Here is an 18,850-nt window from a genome sequence, read left to right on the forward strand (position 1 = left end):
GATATGGTTTAGGCTGAGATCACAGCACAGGGTGGCTGGCCATTGCTTCTGGGTTCCCTGCCTTCCCCCCACATACTTTGTCTGGATTGGGCTCTTCCCCTTCTTCTACCTTCTCAGAGCAGAACATGCACCTGTATTCTGAGTCAGTTTAGACATTCAACAATAGATTCATTTAGAGAAAAAGCTTTTGAGCCCACTTTTTTCTGCTAATAGAAATCACATAAACTGTCAACTTCTCTAAGATGCTGGCAGTCACATTAACAAGCAAGATGTTAAAAAAAATATCTGGATAGGCTATGGAGAACAATGACTTTTGGGGAAAAAATCCTGAGAGGCAGATGCATTATAGGGAAATTATCAGACTCCAGTTTCCCAAAGCTTCCATATGATAAACTAAGCATCTACACATTAGGTCCTATACACTTGATAAACACCCTTCTCGCAAGATGTCTGCATTATTTTTGCTTTGACCAAGAAAAGAAGTAGACAGGATTATATACTGAACCAATTCTTGCATTAAATGCCAGCATCTTTTACTTCACTCTCTCCGGCTCTCAGATATAGCTGCATCCTTTGGCCCAAGGAACAAAAGGGAATTGAAAGCAAAGAGACTGAGAATGGGTGGCGAAACTGGTTCCCACTAGAATGCAATAAAACGTAATCAACCAAAACCTCATGCATCAAACATTGCTCTGTGGGAAGCAAAAAGTAGAACACAATTGTATGAACTAATAATTCTGGCAATTGAATTCCCTCTTTACTTAGAAGATGAACATTAAAAAATTTAAAAATTTTTTTCCAGTGCTCCAAATGCTGAGTTTTCCAACTGGTCAACAGTGGCAGTACTATGCCTGCATATTAAAGTCACCTCTGCTGGGATAAAGTAAGAGATTTTATATATACACATTTAATCAGAGGCATTTCACAAAGAGGGAGCTGGAATGCTCAGTCACAAGATTGCAGAATGTCCAAAGAGGAAAAGGCCACTGGAAAGGAATGGAAAATTAGGAATCAAAATAGGGACTTTAGACAACATGGCCTTGTCCCTGTCAACACACAGGAATCCTGTTTGCACTTAAAATATTTCAACATCATTGTCCCTTTGTAAATTTCTTCTGGGTACATTGGTTTCAAACCTGGAGGCAATATGAGCTAATGTTTAATGTGAACTGTAGACCTGGATTACACTAGGAGTTAACAACTATAGTCATTATGTTCTAAATTTGCTTTAAGAAACAAGATGTGCATCCAGATTCCCAGAGCTAGCAAGAAGTCAGAAAACAAAGCAGTCTAACTGCCCTCTGAATTCCAAAATGAATAATAGCATCATGGGGTAAAGAGGCAGGGGGTGGGTGAGGGGGAGTGAATGGAAGTGGAAGGGACAATGTCCTGTCCAGAGAAGTAGCACTTCAGAAATGTATGCAGGGGGCTTCTGCAGCCTGGACATATATTCAGTGTGAGGCAGGGATCTGGAAGGCACCTAGTTGAGAATCCACTTTATATGAGTCTCGTGTGACATTCCTAAATGGCAATACTAGGCCACCATATGCTCTTTCAGCAGATGAATGTTAATAAAAAGTGCACAGAACACAGTGGTTGGGAGTGCAGGCTTCAGGGCTGGGGTTCTGTTTTGCCTTTTATCCTCTATGCACCCTGGGGTGGGCTTCCTACCCTCTTAAGGGTGCTGTTTCCTCATCTTTTAAAGGGGGTTAAATAATTACCTACCTCATAGCATTGTTGTCAGAACTATATAAGATCACATGGGTATGTTAAGTACTAAGCACAGTGCTAGCACATAATAAGGATTTAATAAAATATTACATAAGCACCTTATAGGGGCTTCCCAGGAGGCATTAGCAGGTTCAACCCCTGGGTCAGAAAGAACCCCCGGAGTAGGAAGTGGCAACCCACTTAGGGTTAGGGTTAGGGTTAGGGTTAGAGTATTCTAGTATTCTTGCCTGGGAAATCCCATGGACAGAGGAGCCTGGTAAACTGCAGTTCATGGGGCAGCAGAGTGACACGACTGAGTGAACAAAAGCACCTTATATGTTTACGTACATGATTTTCTCCTGGAAAAAAGTAGATATCTATATGTGCGTTATTTGCATCTTGTTTTTTTTTTCCTGACAATATACTTTTGTCCTCTTTTTACATCTAATTTTTAGCACTTGACTAGTATCCCACATGAGGATATAAAATACATTATTTAGCCAGTCAGATCCCAGTGGCTAGATATTTTCAACTTCTCTAATTATTTCATGTCACCATGATGCTGCAGAGAAAATACTAATCATTGGCATGCTTTTAAAAATAAGACAAAATGCAAGGCCCTGGTAATACTGAACTAGATCAAAAATTTCCCTTTTGTGATAAATTTTACCCAGTTAGAGAACAGAAACCAAGAGTCAAAGTAGCACCATCAATCTGTCCTTTTCAGATGGAACTGGCAGATATTAGCAACAAAGTAATTATCTAGAAAGCTGAACGGACAAGAACTATATAGCCCTAATCTACCGTCATAAACTCAAACTAAAGCCTCCCTTATGCTGTCCCATTCTCCCTTACACGTGAATTGTCCTAATGTCCCCACCCAGCTCCACTGATTACCTAAGTCCAACACAGTGTGTCAAAGGCCCAAAGTTGATCTCGTTTCCATGCAACAACCTTCAACTCTAAACCTCGGCTGACAAACCTCTGAAGAAACTTGGCTCTGAAAATACCACTTTCAGTTAGATTTACCCCTGAGGAATCTCTAAATGTCAAAATTAACAAGTGGAAGACCATGTTTATCATCTGTGGCTGAACTTCAGCCTTCTCAAAACAGGAAGTTAAGGATAAGGCAGAGTTGTAGATGCCCTAGCTAAGCACTAAAGAATGCACTAACACAGAGACACCCCGCAAAGACTGGGAGGATATTTCTTCTCTTTTCTAGGATCCAGGTATATAAGGAAACTCTGTCAAAACAATGGTCAGCTACTCAGCTAAGGAAACACAGACTCCATTGGCCACACAGGACAGAAAGACAGAATACAAAATAGTTCAGGAAAACATAAAAGAAACAGTGACCCAATTTTTCAGAGAACTAGAACAAATAATTTCACAATTTGTATAGAGATACAAAATACCTCGAATAGCCAAAGCAATCTTGAGAAATAAGAATGGAACTGGAGGAATCAACCTGCCTGACTTCAGGCTCTACTACAAAGCCACAGTCATCAAGACAGTGTGGTACTGGCACAAAGACAGAAATATAGATCAGTGGAACAGAGTAGAAAGCCCAGAGATAAGTCCATGCACCTATGGACACCGTATCTTTGACAAAGGAGGCAAGAATATACAATGGAAAAAAGACAATCTCTTTAACAAGTGGTGCTGGGAAAACTAGTCAACCACTTGTAATAGAATGAAACTAGAACACTTTCTAACACCATACACAAAAATAAACTCCAAATGGATTAAAGATCTAAATGTAAAACTCCTATAGGAGAATATAGGCAAAACACTTTCTGACATAAACCACAGCAGGATCCTCTAAGACCCACCTCCCAGAATATTGGAAATAAAAGCAAAAATAAACAAATGGGACCTAATTAAAATTAAAAGCTTCTTCACAACAAAGGAAACTATAAGCAAAGTGAAAAGACAACATTCAGAATGGGAGAAAATAATAGCAAATGAAGCAATGGACTAAGAATTAATCTCAAAAATATCCAAGCAACTCCTGCAGCTCAATTCCAGAAAAATAAAAGACCCAATCAAAAAATGGGCCAAAGAACTAAACAGACATTTCTCCAAAGACATACAGATGGCTAACAAACACATGAAAAGATGCTCAACATCACTCATTATCAGAAAAATGCAAATCAAAACCACAATGAGGTACCATTACACGCCAGTCAGAATGGCTGCTATCCAAAAGTCTACAAGAAATAAATGCTGGAGAGGGTGTGGAGAAAAGGGAACCCTCTTACACTATTGGTGGGAATGCAAACTAGTACAGCCACTATGGAGAAGAGTGTGGAGATTCCTTAAAAAACTGGAAATTAAAAAAAAAAAACTGGAAATAGAACTGCCATATGACCCAGCAATCCCACTTCTGGGCATACACACTGAGGAAACCAGATCTGAAAGAGACACGTGCACCCCAATGTTCATCGCAGCACTGTTTAAAATAGCCAGGACCTGGAAGCAACCTAGATGCCCGTAAGCAGACGAATGGATAAGAAAGCTGTGGTACATAAACACAATGGAATATTACTCAGCCATTAAAAAGAATACATTTGAATCAGTTCTAATGAGGTGGATGAAACTAGAGCCTATTATACAGAGTGAAGTAAGCCAGAAAGAAAAACACCAATACAGTATACTAAAGCATATATATGGAATTTAGAAAGATGGTAACGATAACCCTGTATGAGAAACAGCAAGAGAGACACAGATGTATTGAACAGTCTTTTGGACTCTGTGGGAGAGGGTGAGGGTGGGATGATATGGGAGAATGGCATTGAAACATGTAAATTATCATATGTCAAACAAATTGCCAGTCTAGGTTCAATGCATGAGACAGGGTGCTCAGGGCTGGTGCACTGGGATGACCTGGAGGGATGGGATGGGGAGGGAGTTAGGAGGGGGATACAGGATGGGGAACACATGTACATCCATGGCAGATTCAAGTCAATGTATGGCAAAACCAATACAATGTTGTAAAGTAAAATAAATAATTAAAAAAAAAAACAGTGACCCAACAAATGGCAACAGCAAATGCAGGGAGAGAATATCTTATTCCAGAGTTGCTACATTATAACATTAAAAAAATGTTCATTTTCCAACAAAAAGTTACCAGGCACACAAAGAAACACAAAAGTATAGCCCTTGTGCAACGGGGGAGGGAGGGGCGGCAGGGGGGGAGAAACTAATAGAAACTGCCTTTGAGGAAGCACATGCATTGTACTTACTCATACTTACTGGAACAAAGACTTAAAATCAACTGTCTTATATATTCTCAAAGATACAAAGAAACCATAGACAAAAAAATTAAAGGAAGTCAGCATAGTGTCTCACCAAATAGAGAATATCAATAAAGTGACAAATTTATAAAAATAAGCCAACTAGGAATTTTGGAACTTAAAAGTATAATAACAGAAATCAAAAATTCATTACAGGGGTTCAGCAGCACTTCTAAGCAGACAAAACAGTCAGTGAATATGAACATAAACCAATTCAGTTCAGTTCAGTTCAGTCACTCAGTTGTGTCTGACTCTGTGTGACCCCATGAACGGCAGAACACCAGGCCTCCCTGTCTATCACCAACTCCCAGAGTTCACCCAAACCCATGTCCATCAAGTCAGTGATGCCATCCAACCATCTCATCCTCTGTTGTCCCCTTCTCCTCCTGCCCTCAATCTTTCCCAATATCAGGGTCTTTTCAAATAAGTCAGCTCTTCACATCAGGTGGCCAAAGCACTGGGGTGTCAGCTTCAACATCAGTCCTTCCAATGAATGTTCAGGACTGATCTCCTTTAGGATGGACTGGTTGGATCTCCTTGCAGTCCAAGGGACTCTCAAGAGTCTTCTCCAATACCACAGTTCAAAAGCATCAATTTTATGGTGCTCAGCTTTCTTTATAGTCCAACTCTCACATCCATACATGACCACTGGAAGAACCATAACCTTGACTAGACAGACCTTTGTTGACAAGGTAATGTCTCTGCTTTTTAATATGTTGTCTAGGCTGTCATAACTTTCCTTCCAAAGAGTAAGCGTCTTTTAATTTCATGGCTGAAGTCACCATCTACAGTGATTTTGGAGCCCCCAAAAATAAAGTCTGACACTGTTTCCACTGTTTCCCCATCTATTTGCTATGAAGTGATGGGACCAGATGTCATGATCTTAGTTTTAGGAATGTTGAGCTTTAAACCAACTTTTTCACTCTCCTCTTTCACTTTCATCAAGAGGTTCTTTAGTTGTTCTTCACTTTCTGCCATAAGGGTGGTGTCATCTGCATATCTGAGATTATTGATATTTCTCCCAGCAATCTTGATTCCAGCTTGTGTTTCATCCAGCCCAGTGTTTCTCGTGATGTATTCTGCATGTAAGTTAAATAAGCAGGATGACAATATACAGCCTTGACGTACTCCTTTTCCTATTTGGAATCAGTTTGTTGTTCCATGTCCAGTTCTAACTGTTTGCTCCTTGACCTGCATACAGGTTTCTCAAGAGGCAGGTCAGGTGGTCTGGCATTCCCAGCTCTTCCAGAATTTTCCACAGTTTATTGTGATCCACACAATGAAAGGCTTTTGCATAGTCAATAAAGCAGAAATAGATGTTTTTCTCGAACTCTCTTGCTTTTTCTATGATCCAGCGTATGTTGGCAATTTGATCTCTGGTTCCTCTGCCTTTTCTAAAACCAGCTTGAACATCTGGAAGTTCTTGGTTCATGTATTGCTGAAGCCTGGCTTGGAGAATTTTGAACATTACTTTACTAGTGTGTGAGATGAGTGCAATTATGCGATAATTTGAGCATTCTTTGGCACTGCCTTTCTTAGGGATTGGAATAAAAGCTGACTTTTTCCAGTCCTGTGGCCACTGCTGAGTTTTCCAAATTTGCTAATTGAGATTATTCAATTTGAGGAGCAAAATTAGGAAAGAATAAAGAAAAATGAACAAAGAAGCATGTGGGATACCATCAAGTTTAACAACATGTGCATATATGGGAACCCCACAGGGATAGGAGAGAGTGGAAAGAATAGAAAGAATACTTGAAGAAATGATGCCTTAAAACTTCAAAAATTTGGCGAAATACACAAATTTACAGATTCAATATGTTCAACAAACTCTAAGCAGGATAAAATCAAAGACATCCACACTGACACACATTATAGCCAAAATATGAAAGACAGAGAGATTCTTGAAAGGAGCAAGAGAAAAGCATCTCATGACATAAATGGACTCCTTTATGACATTAAAAGCCAGTTTCTCTTCAGAAACTGTGGAAGCCAGAAAGCAGTAACATATTTAAAATACTGAATGAAAAAAAAAAAACCTGTCAACCAAGAATTCTACATTCAATAAAATTATACTTCAAAAATGAAGGGAAAATGAAGACATTTAGATAAATAAAAACTGAGGGAGTTTGCCACAGTAGATGTACTCTATACATAATGCTAAAGGGAAGGCTTCCAGGCTGAAATTAAAGGACACTAGATAGTAACTCAAAACCACACAAAGAAACAACAATGGTACACACACAGGTATAGACATAAATATAAAAAGTAGTATATTGCATTTTTCTTTCACAACTCCTTTTTAACTTAAAAGTATAAAACTTCTGTTAATGGCTACAGTAATTAGGGACAAAAAACATGGCAGGTGAGACTGAGCTATCAAGGAGCAGGGTCTTTGTATACTATTGAAACTATGTTGGTTTTAATTCAAACTCAATAGCTATAAATTTAAGATAACTGTAATTCACTAAGGAAAAAACCCAGTAAGGTAAGCACTAAGCAAAAAGTACAGAAAAGAAACAAGAATCAAAATGGTACAATAGGAAAAAAATCAATCACAAAAAAGACAAAACTGAAGAAGTAGAGAAACAAAAATGATGACATATAGAAAAGAGCAAAATGACAGAAGTCCTTTCTCATCCACAATTATTTTAAATATGAATGAATTAAACTCTCCAGTTAGGAGGAAGAATATATTAAAAATAAAATATGATCCAGCTATATACTGTTTACAATAGACTCACTTTATATCCAAATACACAAATATATTGAAAATGAAAGGATAGAAAAAGATACTATATACAAATAAAAGTCAAAAGAGAGCTAGGATAGCTAAGTTAATATCAGACAAAATAGAATTTAAGTAAAAAATTATTACAAAATACAAAGGATAACTTTATATTTTGATAAAAAGGAATAAATCATTTAAGAAGATATAAACAACATAAACATAAACACACCTAACAACAGAGTTCCAAAATATACAGAACAAAACTGACATAATTAAAGGTAGAAGGTAGAAATAGTTGGAGATTTCAACTATTTGAAGTATTCATTTTTAATAATGTGTAGAATAACTAAACAGAAGATCAATACAGAAAGAGAGGACTTGAAAAACACTATAGACCAATTAGACCTAACTAATGTATATAGAAAAATCCATTTGAAAATAGATTATTGATTATTCTCAAGTGCACATGGAATATTCTCCAAAGTAGACCATAAGTTAGGTGACAAAACTTTCCATGCATCTGAAAAGACTGAAATCATACAAGGTATCTTTTTTGACTACAATGGAATGAAGACAGACATCAATAACAGAAGGAAACCAGAAAATTCACAAAAACATGAAAATTAACCTGCACAATCTTGAATAAAAATGAATCAAAAAGAAATTACAAATGAAATTTAAAAATACTCTGATGTAAAGGAAAATTAACATGACAGAATTTGTTATGCAGCCAAAAGCAGTGCTCAGAGTGAAATGTATAATTGTAAATGCTTATATATATATTTTAATAGATCCCAAACCAATAACTTAATTTTACACCTTGAAAATCTAGGGGAAAAGAGCATGTTAGACCCAAATCTAGCAAAGGAATAACCTGACAGGGATTAGAACAGAGATAAATGAAATAGAGAACAGGAACACAAAATAGAATCAACAAAAAGTTGGTTCTTTTAAAAAAATCAAAATTGACAAACATTTAGCTCAATGGACCAAAAGACACCAAAGAGAGAAAACTGAAGTTATTAAAAGTAGAAATAAAGCTGGTGACATCAGTACAGACCTTATGAAAGTAAAAAGGACTATAAAACCAAACATGAACTGTAAGCAAATTAGATAACTGGAAGAAATGAGCAAATTTCTAGAAACACAAACAACAAAAAATTTACTTTAAAAGAAATAGAAAATCTGAAGGAAAAAAAAACTTGAGAGATTGGATTGCCAATCAAAAACCTTCCAATAAAGAAAACCCCAGATCTAGACGATTTCACTGGTGAAGTTCCCCAAATATTTAAAGGATAATTAACACCAATCCATCCCAAATTCTTCCAAAAAATAAAAGAGGAGGCAATACTTCCTAACTCATTCTATTTGACCAGCATTACACTGATTCCAAGGCAAACTAAGATATCAGAAAAGAAGAAAACCATAGACCAATGTTGCTTATGAATATGGATGAAAGAGTCTTAGCAAAATACTAGCAAACATGTTTCAGCAACATATTAAGAGAAATATACATCATTACCAAAGCTGATTTATCCTAGGAATGCAAGGGTGGTTAAATATGAAAATCAGTGTAATACACTATAGTGATAGAATGAAGGGGAAAGAAACCACATAATCATCTCATCTGATGCAGAAAAAGGATTTGAAAAATCAAAATGATAAAAACATTCAACAAACTTGGAGTATAAGGAACTTCCTCAACATAATAAATAGCATTTTTGGAAAACCTACAGCTCACATTATACTCAGTGGTAAATAACTGAAAGCTTTCCCCCACAAGATCAGAAACAAGAGAAGAATACCCATTTTCACCACTTCTATTCAACAATGTACTGGAAATTCTAGCCAGAGCAAATGGGCAAGAAAAAGAAATAAAAGGTATTGAAACTGCAGAGGAAGAAGTAAAACTATCTCTATTTACAGATAACATAATCTTGTATATAGAAAATCTTAAAGAATCCACACAAAAGTAAGCTATTAGAGCTTATAAACTAATTTAGCAAAACTTTGGGGTATACAATAAACACATAAAAATCAGTTATTTCTATATACTATCAGTGAATAACATGAAAAGGAAATTAAGAAAATGATTCCATTTACAATAGCATCAGAAAGAATAAAATAAAAATTTAACAGGGTTCAAGATTTTACAGTAGAATACTACTAAAAATTTCTGAAATAAATTTTTAAAAATCCTAAGTAAATGGAAAGACGTCCCATATTTATGAGTTCAAAAACAAACTGTTAAGATGGCAATAGAACCCAAAGCAATCTACAGATTCAATGCAATCTCTATCAAAATCACAGAGGCATCTATTGCAGAATTATAAAAGCTTATATTAAAATTAATATGGAATTGAAAAAGATCTCAAATAGCCAAACAATCTTGAAAAAGAAAAATGAGGTTAGAGGACACACACATTTTCTAATTTCAAATTTTACTACAAAAGCTATAGTAATCAAAACAGTGTCCAATACTGGCATAAACAAAATGTTTCCAAAACTAGAAAGCAATACATCATTCCCAAACCTCTGGGCTTTCTTAGGCTCGTTTCTCATAGAGAAATAAAAGCAAAATGTTTCAGATTAAATGGCGCTGTAGGGTTCTAATTATAGTACTCAACTGTAGTAGGCCTTCTAAAAAAAAAAGTTGAGTTTTATTCCGGTGTAATTTATGGTAGCTGTGGGAAATTTTCAGAAAATACAGAAAAGAAAAATAATATATTATATTCTTCCATTCATAAATTGATGAGCATGATTAATATGTTTGCATATTTCCTCCTGAAGGAACTATATCCATGTATCTCTGTGGTATAGTCCCCTATATGTGTTACTCAGATTAAAAATCTGAGAGTTAATTAAACCTTCTGAGTTCTAGTTCCAGATGAGATGGGGAAGGACAAAAAGCAGGCTCTACCCTGTCTCTCCCGCGAATGCAGCTATAACATCTTCACAGAACGCATGAAGTAGCTGTTGGAGGATTCTGCAAAGTAAACAGTAGTAGACAAATAGGGGAAGAGACCAAAATGCAAAGTATCACTGAAAAGGCAGGGAGGTTCCCCTTTTTTCCCCTCCTGTATCTTGGACCCAAGGCAGTGCAAAACTCAGGAGTGGGTGTCGGGGCGCACACAGAGAAAACTCTGGAAGATGCCATTTGATTGACACAAGAGCAGGAAAAGGGATTCCTAGGTTGAGACAGTGGAGGGAAATCATTTGTACTTCTTTTCCTTTTTCCGTTCTCTGGAGCCCCTGCCCCTAGACAATTCCGGGGTGACAAAATTGGCAGCTGGCCCTGTAGGCACCTAAAATCCTGGAGGGGAAATTTCTCTCCAAATGGAGGAGCTGTAATCCCAAGAAAGTGGAACCATTCCCTGTTGTTTTTTCTTAGGCACCTGGCCAAGTCTCAGGTGCAGGCTTAGCCATACAAAATATACAGCAGAGCAGGGTAACTAAAAGCCAGTTTTCTGGACAAAAGATAAAAAGGGCAGGCCCAGAGTGGGGAAAAAAAACTGGAAAGATCACAGAGGGAAGAGCTCGAGAAAGAGGTCCAATAACACTGTAAGATGCTAATGATAGGGGAAGTGGGGATTCAGTGAATACAGAAACTCTGTACTAACTCTGCAATAATTTTGTAAATCAAGAAGAGTTCTAAACTGTTTTAAAAATTGAAAATTTACCTCAGCTCCTTCACTCCTATATTCATTCACATGACTCACTGAATTATTTACTGAGCACCTACTATGTTATGCTCCAGATATTGCTCTAGTCTCTGGAAATACAAACAGCAAAACAAAACCCAGCATGACTCCTGACATCAAGGAGCTGACAGTGCAGCAGAAAACAAAAGAAATAACACTAAGGCATTGTCAAGTCACAGAAAAAAGTGTCACCACTTTTAAAATTAAAAATTATCTTCTTGAGAAAAAGCTTTGAGGGCTTCCCTGGTGGTCCAGTGGTGGAGTCCGCCTCACAATGCAGGGGATATAGGTTCAAGCCCTTGTCCAGGAAGATCTCCCATGCTTCGGGGCAGCTCAGGCCCATGTGCCACAACTATTGAGCCTGCACACTCTAGAGCCTTGCCCTGTAGCAAGAGAAGCCACCACAATGAGAAGCTTACGCACTACAGCTAGAGCATAGCCCCTGTGGCCACAGCTAGGGAGGACCCACGTACAGCAATGAAAACCCAGCACAGCCAAAAATAAATAACTAAATAGTTAATTTTTTTAAAAAAAAAACACAAGAGGAAGAAAAATCTTTGAGAAGTTAAAGGCCCAGACTGAAGACCATACAATTGACAGCCAAAGAGCAGGAATTCACAACAGAGGAAGAGGCCACTCTGGAGCTAAATCTCTAGCAGGAGGCCCAGCCCCTGGCCTTAGCAGGAACAATTCTTCTGAGTTTAAGTTTACACCAGAAGATCAGGCTAGCTGTCATCTCTCCATAAGCCACTCTGTGCTGAGGGACAAGACGTGGATAAGAAGCTGCATGCCCTGCTGGGGTGCCATCTCAGCAGTGGTAGGAAGGGAGCAGGGCAGCATGCCAGGACAGCCTCCCCCAGGCTGCCCAGGGACCCATGCATCTACCATCTTTCCCTGTTCACATATGAATGCTAGGCATTCATTCTGTGAATGTGAACTAAATGCCTAATGTATATCAGGAATAGAGCAAGCCCTCCTGAAAATTCCAGGCAACACTGCGAGAAAATGTTCCAGGCACTGGGAAGATCGTTTACAGAAACCCACAGCTAGAGAGAGTATGAGGCCTTTGTGATATTTCAAGTTATTTGGTGAGGCTGGGGTGTGGGCTGGGGAGCTGCCAGAGAGAAGACTAGACGTGGTGGCAGAGGCTAGATCACGAAGAGCTCTGTTGTTCCTGTAAGGAGTCTAGGCATCTTCCTCATTACAAAGGGAAGTTGATGAAGGGTTTCAAGCATGTGCCTGGAACTGAGAAAGTAACATTGAAACATATACATTATTACTACATGTAAATTAGATAGCCAGTGGAAATCTGCTATATGAAACAGGGAGCTCAACTCCGGTGCTCTGTGATAACCTACAGGGGTGGAATGGGGTAGAGGGTGGGAGGAGGTTCAGGAGGGAGTGGACATTCTTATACCTATGACAGATTCTTGTTGATATATGGCAGAAACCAACACAATATTGTAAAGCAATTATCTTCCAGTTAAAAATAAATAAATTTAAATTAAAAAAAAAAGATGTGCATGGATGGGACTTTTTAGGGAAACCATTTTGCCAGCTGCTGCCACTGTTTTATGCCCATCCAAAGGGACGACAGAGGATGAGATGGTTCGATGGCATCACCAACTCAATGGACATGAGTTTGGGTAAACTCCAGAAGTTGGTGATGGACAGGGAAGCCTGGCGTGCTGCGGTTCATGGGGTCGCAAACAGTTGGATATGACTGAGAGACTGAACTGAACTGAACTGAACTAGAGCTGTCTGTCTCAGAGGCAGAGAGATTACTTGGCATAGGTGGAAAGCAGCAGTGGGATTTGATACCTCACTGGATGCAGGAAGCAAAAAGGAGGATTTAGGGATCACTTCCAAGTGACGGACCTGGGTGAATACACGGGATGCCACAGTAAAGTAATAATGACAATAAATACTAACACCGTGTATTCTCAAGATGACTTAGACCCTGCCAGGAGGTGAGTGAGTACTGACGCTCTGGGGAGGGCTGGGTGCTCTCAGGGACTTGTGCCAGTCTCCTACCCTGCAAATACCAGCATTGCCTGTTACACGCATTCCCCATGTCTTACTCAACAGGTCAGGTTGTGTTAAATGAGCCTCCAGAAAATTGAAAGTCTTTACAGACATAAAGTATGAAAATAATCCCATACTCTAATCAATAAAGCCATTTCTACAAGAATTTCTATAAATATGTGATTCTATATTTAAAAACTAATATTCTGAAGGTTATTGTTATCATGAAATAAACACTACTCATTTTACATAAGCAAACACACTTGCCAAGGTAAATATATAACTGAAGTAACAATGGAGCCAGCATGGGTGTGTTTAATGTCAGCCAATAATTTTGGAGGAAAAAGCAGGAAGATGGGTGGGATGGAAGAGTAGCATATGATTGGCCCTCTGATCTCCCAATATAGTGACACCTTAGTGGAGGGAAGGAAGGGGTGGATTACAGAAACCCAGTTGTTAGACAAATCACAAATTCCATGTGTTCCTATGGAGTCCTCTACTCAGCTAAAAATAGCTTTGCTGTAGATGATTTAGCATTTTTAAAGTAGAAAAATGAGTCAAATCTATGAATCAATTCACAGCAATCAATATGAATGTTAAATATACTATACATGATTTCAAGAAATTAGGCATCGCCTTTCAACTCTAAACTGAGAAGTTAGCTAGGATGTAGCTAGACATCTGTCAGCTCAGGCTAAGGACCCTAAGGACTACATGTATGCATATAACTTCCATTTTGATTAAAATCAGCATGGCTGTAGTCAGTCATCATAAATAAGTTCTATTTTAAAAATTGAAGGTTATCCCAACTGACCTTAGAAATTTAAAATATCATGTCCTTCCCTCTAAACTTATCAATACTGGTAGGAAATCCAGAAAGTGTATGGATTGATGTGACCTGACCTCAGTCCACAATTTACTTAATGGGGTTAAATCGCTGACCTACAGTTTCACAATACAGCCAAAGGGTACAAGAGACTGAAGTTGTCACCTTTCCCCCAGAATACAGTTTCTTTGCTAAACAAATCTCCATCCCAAAAACCTAAACACTTTAGAGGCAAAAATTGTAGAAAAAGAAAATCACAGTCATTAAGTCATCTGGCTTTAGTTTCTCTTGATATTCTGTCTTTCCCTTATTTACTCTAAAGTGAAGTGTTAGTAGCTCAGTCGTGCCCAACTCTTTGTGACTCCATGAACTGCAGCCAGCCCACCAGGCTCCTCTGTCCATGGGATTTTCCAGGCAAGGATACTGGAGTGGTTGCCATTTCCTTCTCCAGGGGATCTTCCTGACCCAGGGATCGAACCTGGGTCTCCTGCACTGAGGCAGATTCTTTACTGACTGAGCTACAAGGAAAGCCCTTATTTACTCTAGAAAATATTTTTATATAACTGAATAGTGTTGTTGAGATCTAAATATTTTAAATGAAATAAGAAACTAAAATAATTATTTAGTTAATTTAGGCCTTCCATCCAAAAGTAAATAAAATTGGGTCAGAAGTATTTCATGTTTGGCAATGTCTACAAAACTGTCTCATTTGGGGGGCTGAGAACAGATTTTAAAAACCTATTTTGGAAAGCAACACACACCTAGTGGGAGCAGCCTCCCATTCCTACTGTCTCTGATGTTAATATTCCATATTAATAAATATATACAGAAAGTCTTATAGTTCACAAAGCACTCCTGTAAGCGTCAGCTCTCACAGTAACTGAGCAGGTTACCATCCCCATTTAACAGAGGAGGAAGTCCAGGGAGATTCCATGATTTAGTTTGGGCCACACAACTGGTAAGCGACATTATACTCAAACTCAGTCCTTCCAACTATAAGTATTCTCTCCTCTACCCACACTGTGTTGCCTATTAAAAGTGCTTCAACTTTTCCCTAATTCAAGATAATAAACAAGTAAGTACAGACCTAGTGTGGTTGCTTATTTATCTGCTGCCAGCTATTCTAATGCTTTCTGCTACCAGAGCTTAGGGGAGAAAAGCCTCTCATAGCCTCAGTTGCAGAAAGCTTGCCATTGAATGCTCCAGAATTATACCCAAAGGGTCCTTGGACGATGACGCAAACACATCTCTAATTCCACTGCTCAGCATGATTTGCTTTCACTGGCTCCTGAGCCATAAGGATCACCTGTACTGCAGCACCATGTCCAGTGACTCACCAGACACCATAATGGATGAGCGACACTGCTCAGCCTGGGCTCTGAACCTACAGCAGAAAGCCTACCACCCACCTCCCCATCACCACCACCCAGCCTCCACCACCTTCCTTAAAACTGCTCACTACTGCTCAGCCCTCAAACTCCTCCAGCCACCGTGTGCCTACCAATTTTTTTTCCTCTCCAGTCCATTACCCTCCACACACGCCTTCTGAGTATACCTTGGACCTTTGTTACTCAGTGTAGTTCCCTAATGAGCAGCCTCAGCATCACCTGCCCACTTGTTAGAAATCCAAAATGTTAGGACTCCACTCTAGACTCAGAAATTAGAATCTATGCTTTAACAAAATCCTGCCAGTGTGGCTGAGTCCCTTTCCTGTCCACCTAAGGCTATCACAACATTGTTAACTGGCTACACTCCAATAAAAAATTAGAAGTTCAAAAAAATAAAAAAATAAAATTTTTAAAAAGAAATTAAAATTTGAGAAGCACTACCCTAGGAAAAAGGTCAAAGGGTGTGAAACTCCTCTTGTCTAGTTGCCACCCCATGCAGTCTTTGGACACCAGTATTTCAGGCTCTCAGAAGGTGTCACAGCCAAGTTCAAACCCTCCAGCAACAGCCCACCTGTTCATGTATTCCCCTATTGTACCCAATTCAGCTAGTACATCCAATTCAGCTAGGTTTCACAGTTTAGCAAAATAACTTAATGTTTAGCAAAATAGTCTCACTAAAGTATTGATAGCTATTGATGTCTACAAACATTCCCTGATAGACTGTTACTGAGAGAACACAGTGGTAGCAAGAAAGTTCTAAAGTCAGGGAAATCTGGATTTATATCTCAGCTCTCTCAGTGATTAGCAGTGAGAGTCTCAGAATCTTAAAAAGCTCTCTGAACTTCCATTTCTGCCTCCATAAAACAAGGAAAATCCCTACCTTGCAGAGGGAGTACACATACCACTGCAAAGTATCTTGCACACCATGCCCAGCACATAGTAAGCACTCTCTTCCTTTGGAATGAATGAGCCAACAACATCAGAGATAATTGAATTTCAAAACAGTGTGGATGCAAATAAACATCTAGGAGGTGCTGCTCCAACCAATGGAGCCACATAGGAGACATCCTGGAGTAGGTCAGCATTTCTTATGACTTGAAAAATCCAGCAACCATTACTAGCCTGAAAGTCATACACCATCCACCTCCCACCTGGTAAACTCTCCTATGCCAAATTATACTTTGGAGTCATCTGATTCTAAAGCTCTTTTTCTTCTCTCCTTGAGGAAAGTGCCTAATCATCAAAGTAAAAGGCAAACAATATTAGCAGTGGTGGAAGTAGGCTGAGGTTTTTATACTACAATAGGCTCATTTTTAGCACTTATTCAGCAACATCATCAATGGACAAGTTATTAACTAAAAAAGGAGTACGTCAAGGCTGTATACTGTCACCCTGCTTATTTAACTTACATGCAGAGTACATCATGAGAAACACTGGGCTGTATGAAACACAAGCTGGAACCAAGATTGCTGGGAGAAATATCAATAACCTCAGATATGCAGATGACACCACCCTTATGGCAGAAAGTGAAGAACAACTAAAGAGCCTCTTGATGAAAGTGAAAGAGGAGAGTGGAAAAATTGGCTTAAAGCTCAACATTCAGAAAACTAAGATCATAGCATCCAGTCCCATCACTTCATGGCCAATAGATGGGGAAACAGTGGAAACAGTGGCTGACTTTATTTTTCTGGGCTCCAAAATCACTGCAGATGGAGACTGCAGCCATAAAATTAAAAGACGCTTACTCCTTGGAAGGAAAGTTATGACCTCCCTAGACAGCATATTAAAAAGCAGAGACATTGTTTTGTCAACAAAGGTCCATCTAGTCAAGTCTATAATTTTTCTAGTAGTCACATATGGATGTGAGAGTTGGACTATAAAGAAAGCTGAGCACCAAAGAATTGATGCTTTTGAACTATGGTGTTGGAGAAGACTCTTGAGAGCCCTTGGACTGCAAGGAGATGCAACCAGTCCATCCTAAAGGAAATCAGTCCTGGGTGTTCAACGGAAGGACTGATGCTGAAGCTGAAACTCCAATACTTTGGCCACCTGATGCGAAGAGCTGACTCATTTGAAAAGACCCTGATGCTGGGAAAGATTGAGGGCAGGAGAAGAAGGGGATGACAAAGAATGAGATGATTGCATGGCATCACTGACTCAATGGACATGAGTTTGAGTAAACTCTGGGAGTTGGCAATAGACAGGGAGGCCTGGTGTGCTGCGGTCCACGGTGTTGCAAAGAGTTGGACATGACTGAGCGACTGAACTGAACTGAAGAATCATTTTATTATTCGATATAACTGGTAAAATCATGCTTTAACCTGATTTTTAAATTGTCAATTTATTATACTTGAAGAAAATTAATTTGAAACATTTAAATTAAAATACATGGAAATAAAAAAATAAATAAAATAAAATAAAATACATGGAAATAATTTATAAAGATAACTGTTAAATCAGATTGGATAAAAATTTTTCATACTTAATAATGCTCCATTAATTTGTTAAAAAGACAAAATCATAAAATATGAATGGAAAAAAAGGTACAGTTAACTAAAATAAAACATTTCTACTAAACAAGAAACACTGTAAACCAAGTTAAAAGGCAACCCATCAACTGAGAGATTTCCCAATACATACAACTAAGAAAGTCAATAAGAATAAGAAACAAATCAATAATAAATATAAATAAATAATATGAACAAGCAATTCTCAGAAGAGCAAACCCATTGTTCGGTAAACATGAAAAGATTTGTAACCTCACTAAACATCAGGAAAAATTCAGATTAACAAAGAAGCTAGCACATTACAGTTCTGTCATGGGCAAAAATATTTAAGTGTGACATTACCAAGTATTGGAAGGGAATGACACACAAGGAACCCCACAGCCTGCCAGTAGGACTGTATAGAACACTCGCATGACTGCTATGGGACTCAATTTACCATCATATAGAAGCTTGAGAATAGGGACCAGGATCACACAAGGGGGTCTCATGTCTCCCAGAGTAGAGTTTTCCAACATGTGATTGCTGAGCTGGAGCAACTCCACACCTGGTAGCTTAATAGAAATGCAAATTCTCCATGCCTAACCCAGGCTTACTGCCTTACTAGGGGTGCATTCAAAGACTTCACAAATATTCTGATGCATGCTTGAGTTTCAGAATGACTGCACCAGA

General features: G+C 38.6%; 1 protein-coding gene across 1 annotated transcript in view; it reads right to left on the reverse strand.

The window, feature by feature from the left end:
* DYDC1 (DPY30 domain containing 1) overlaps window positions 1-18,850 on the reverse strand; it is a 57,655-nt gene that overhangs the window by 382 nt on the left and 38,423 nt on the right. The window lies entirely within an intron of this gene.

Source organism: Odocoileus virginianus, chromosome 7 (genome assembly GCF_023699985.2).
Source record: "Odocoileus virginianus isolate 20LAN1187 ecotype Illinois chromosome 7, Ovbor_1.2, whole genome shotgun sequence".
NCBI classification, from domain to species: Eukaryota; Metazoa; Chordata; class Mammalia; order Artiodactyla; family Cervidae; genus Odocoileus; species Odocoileus virginianus.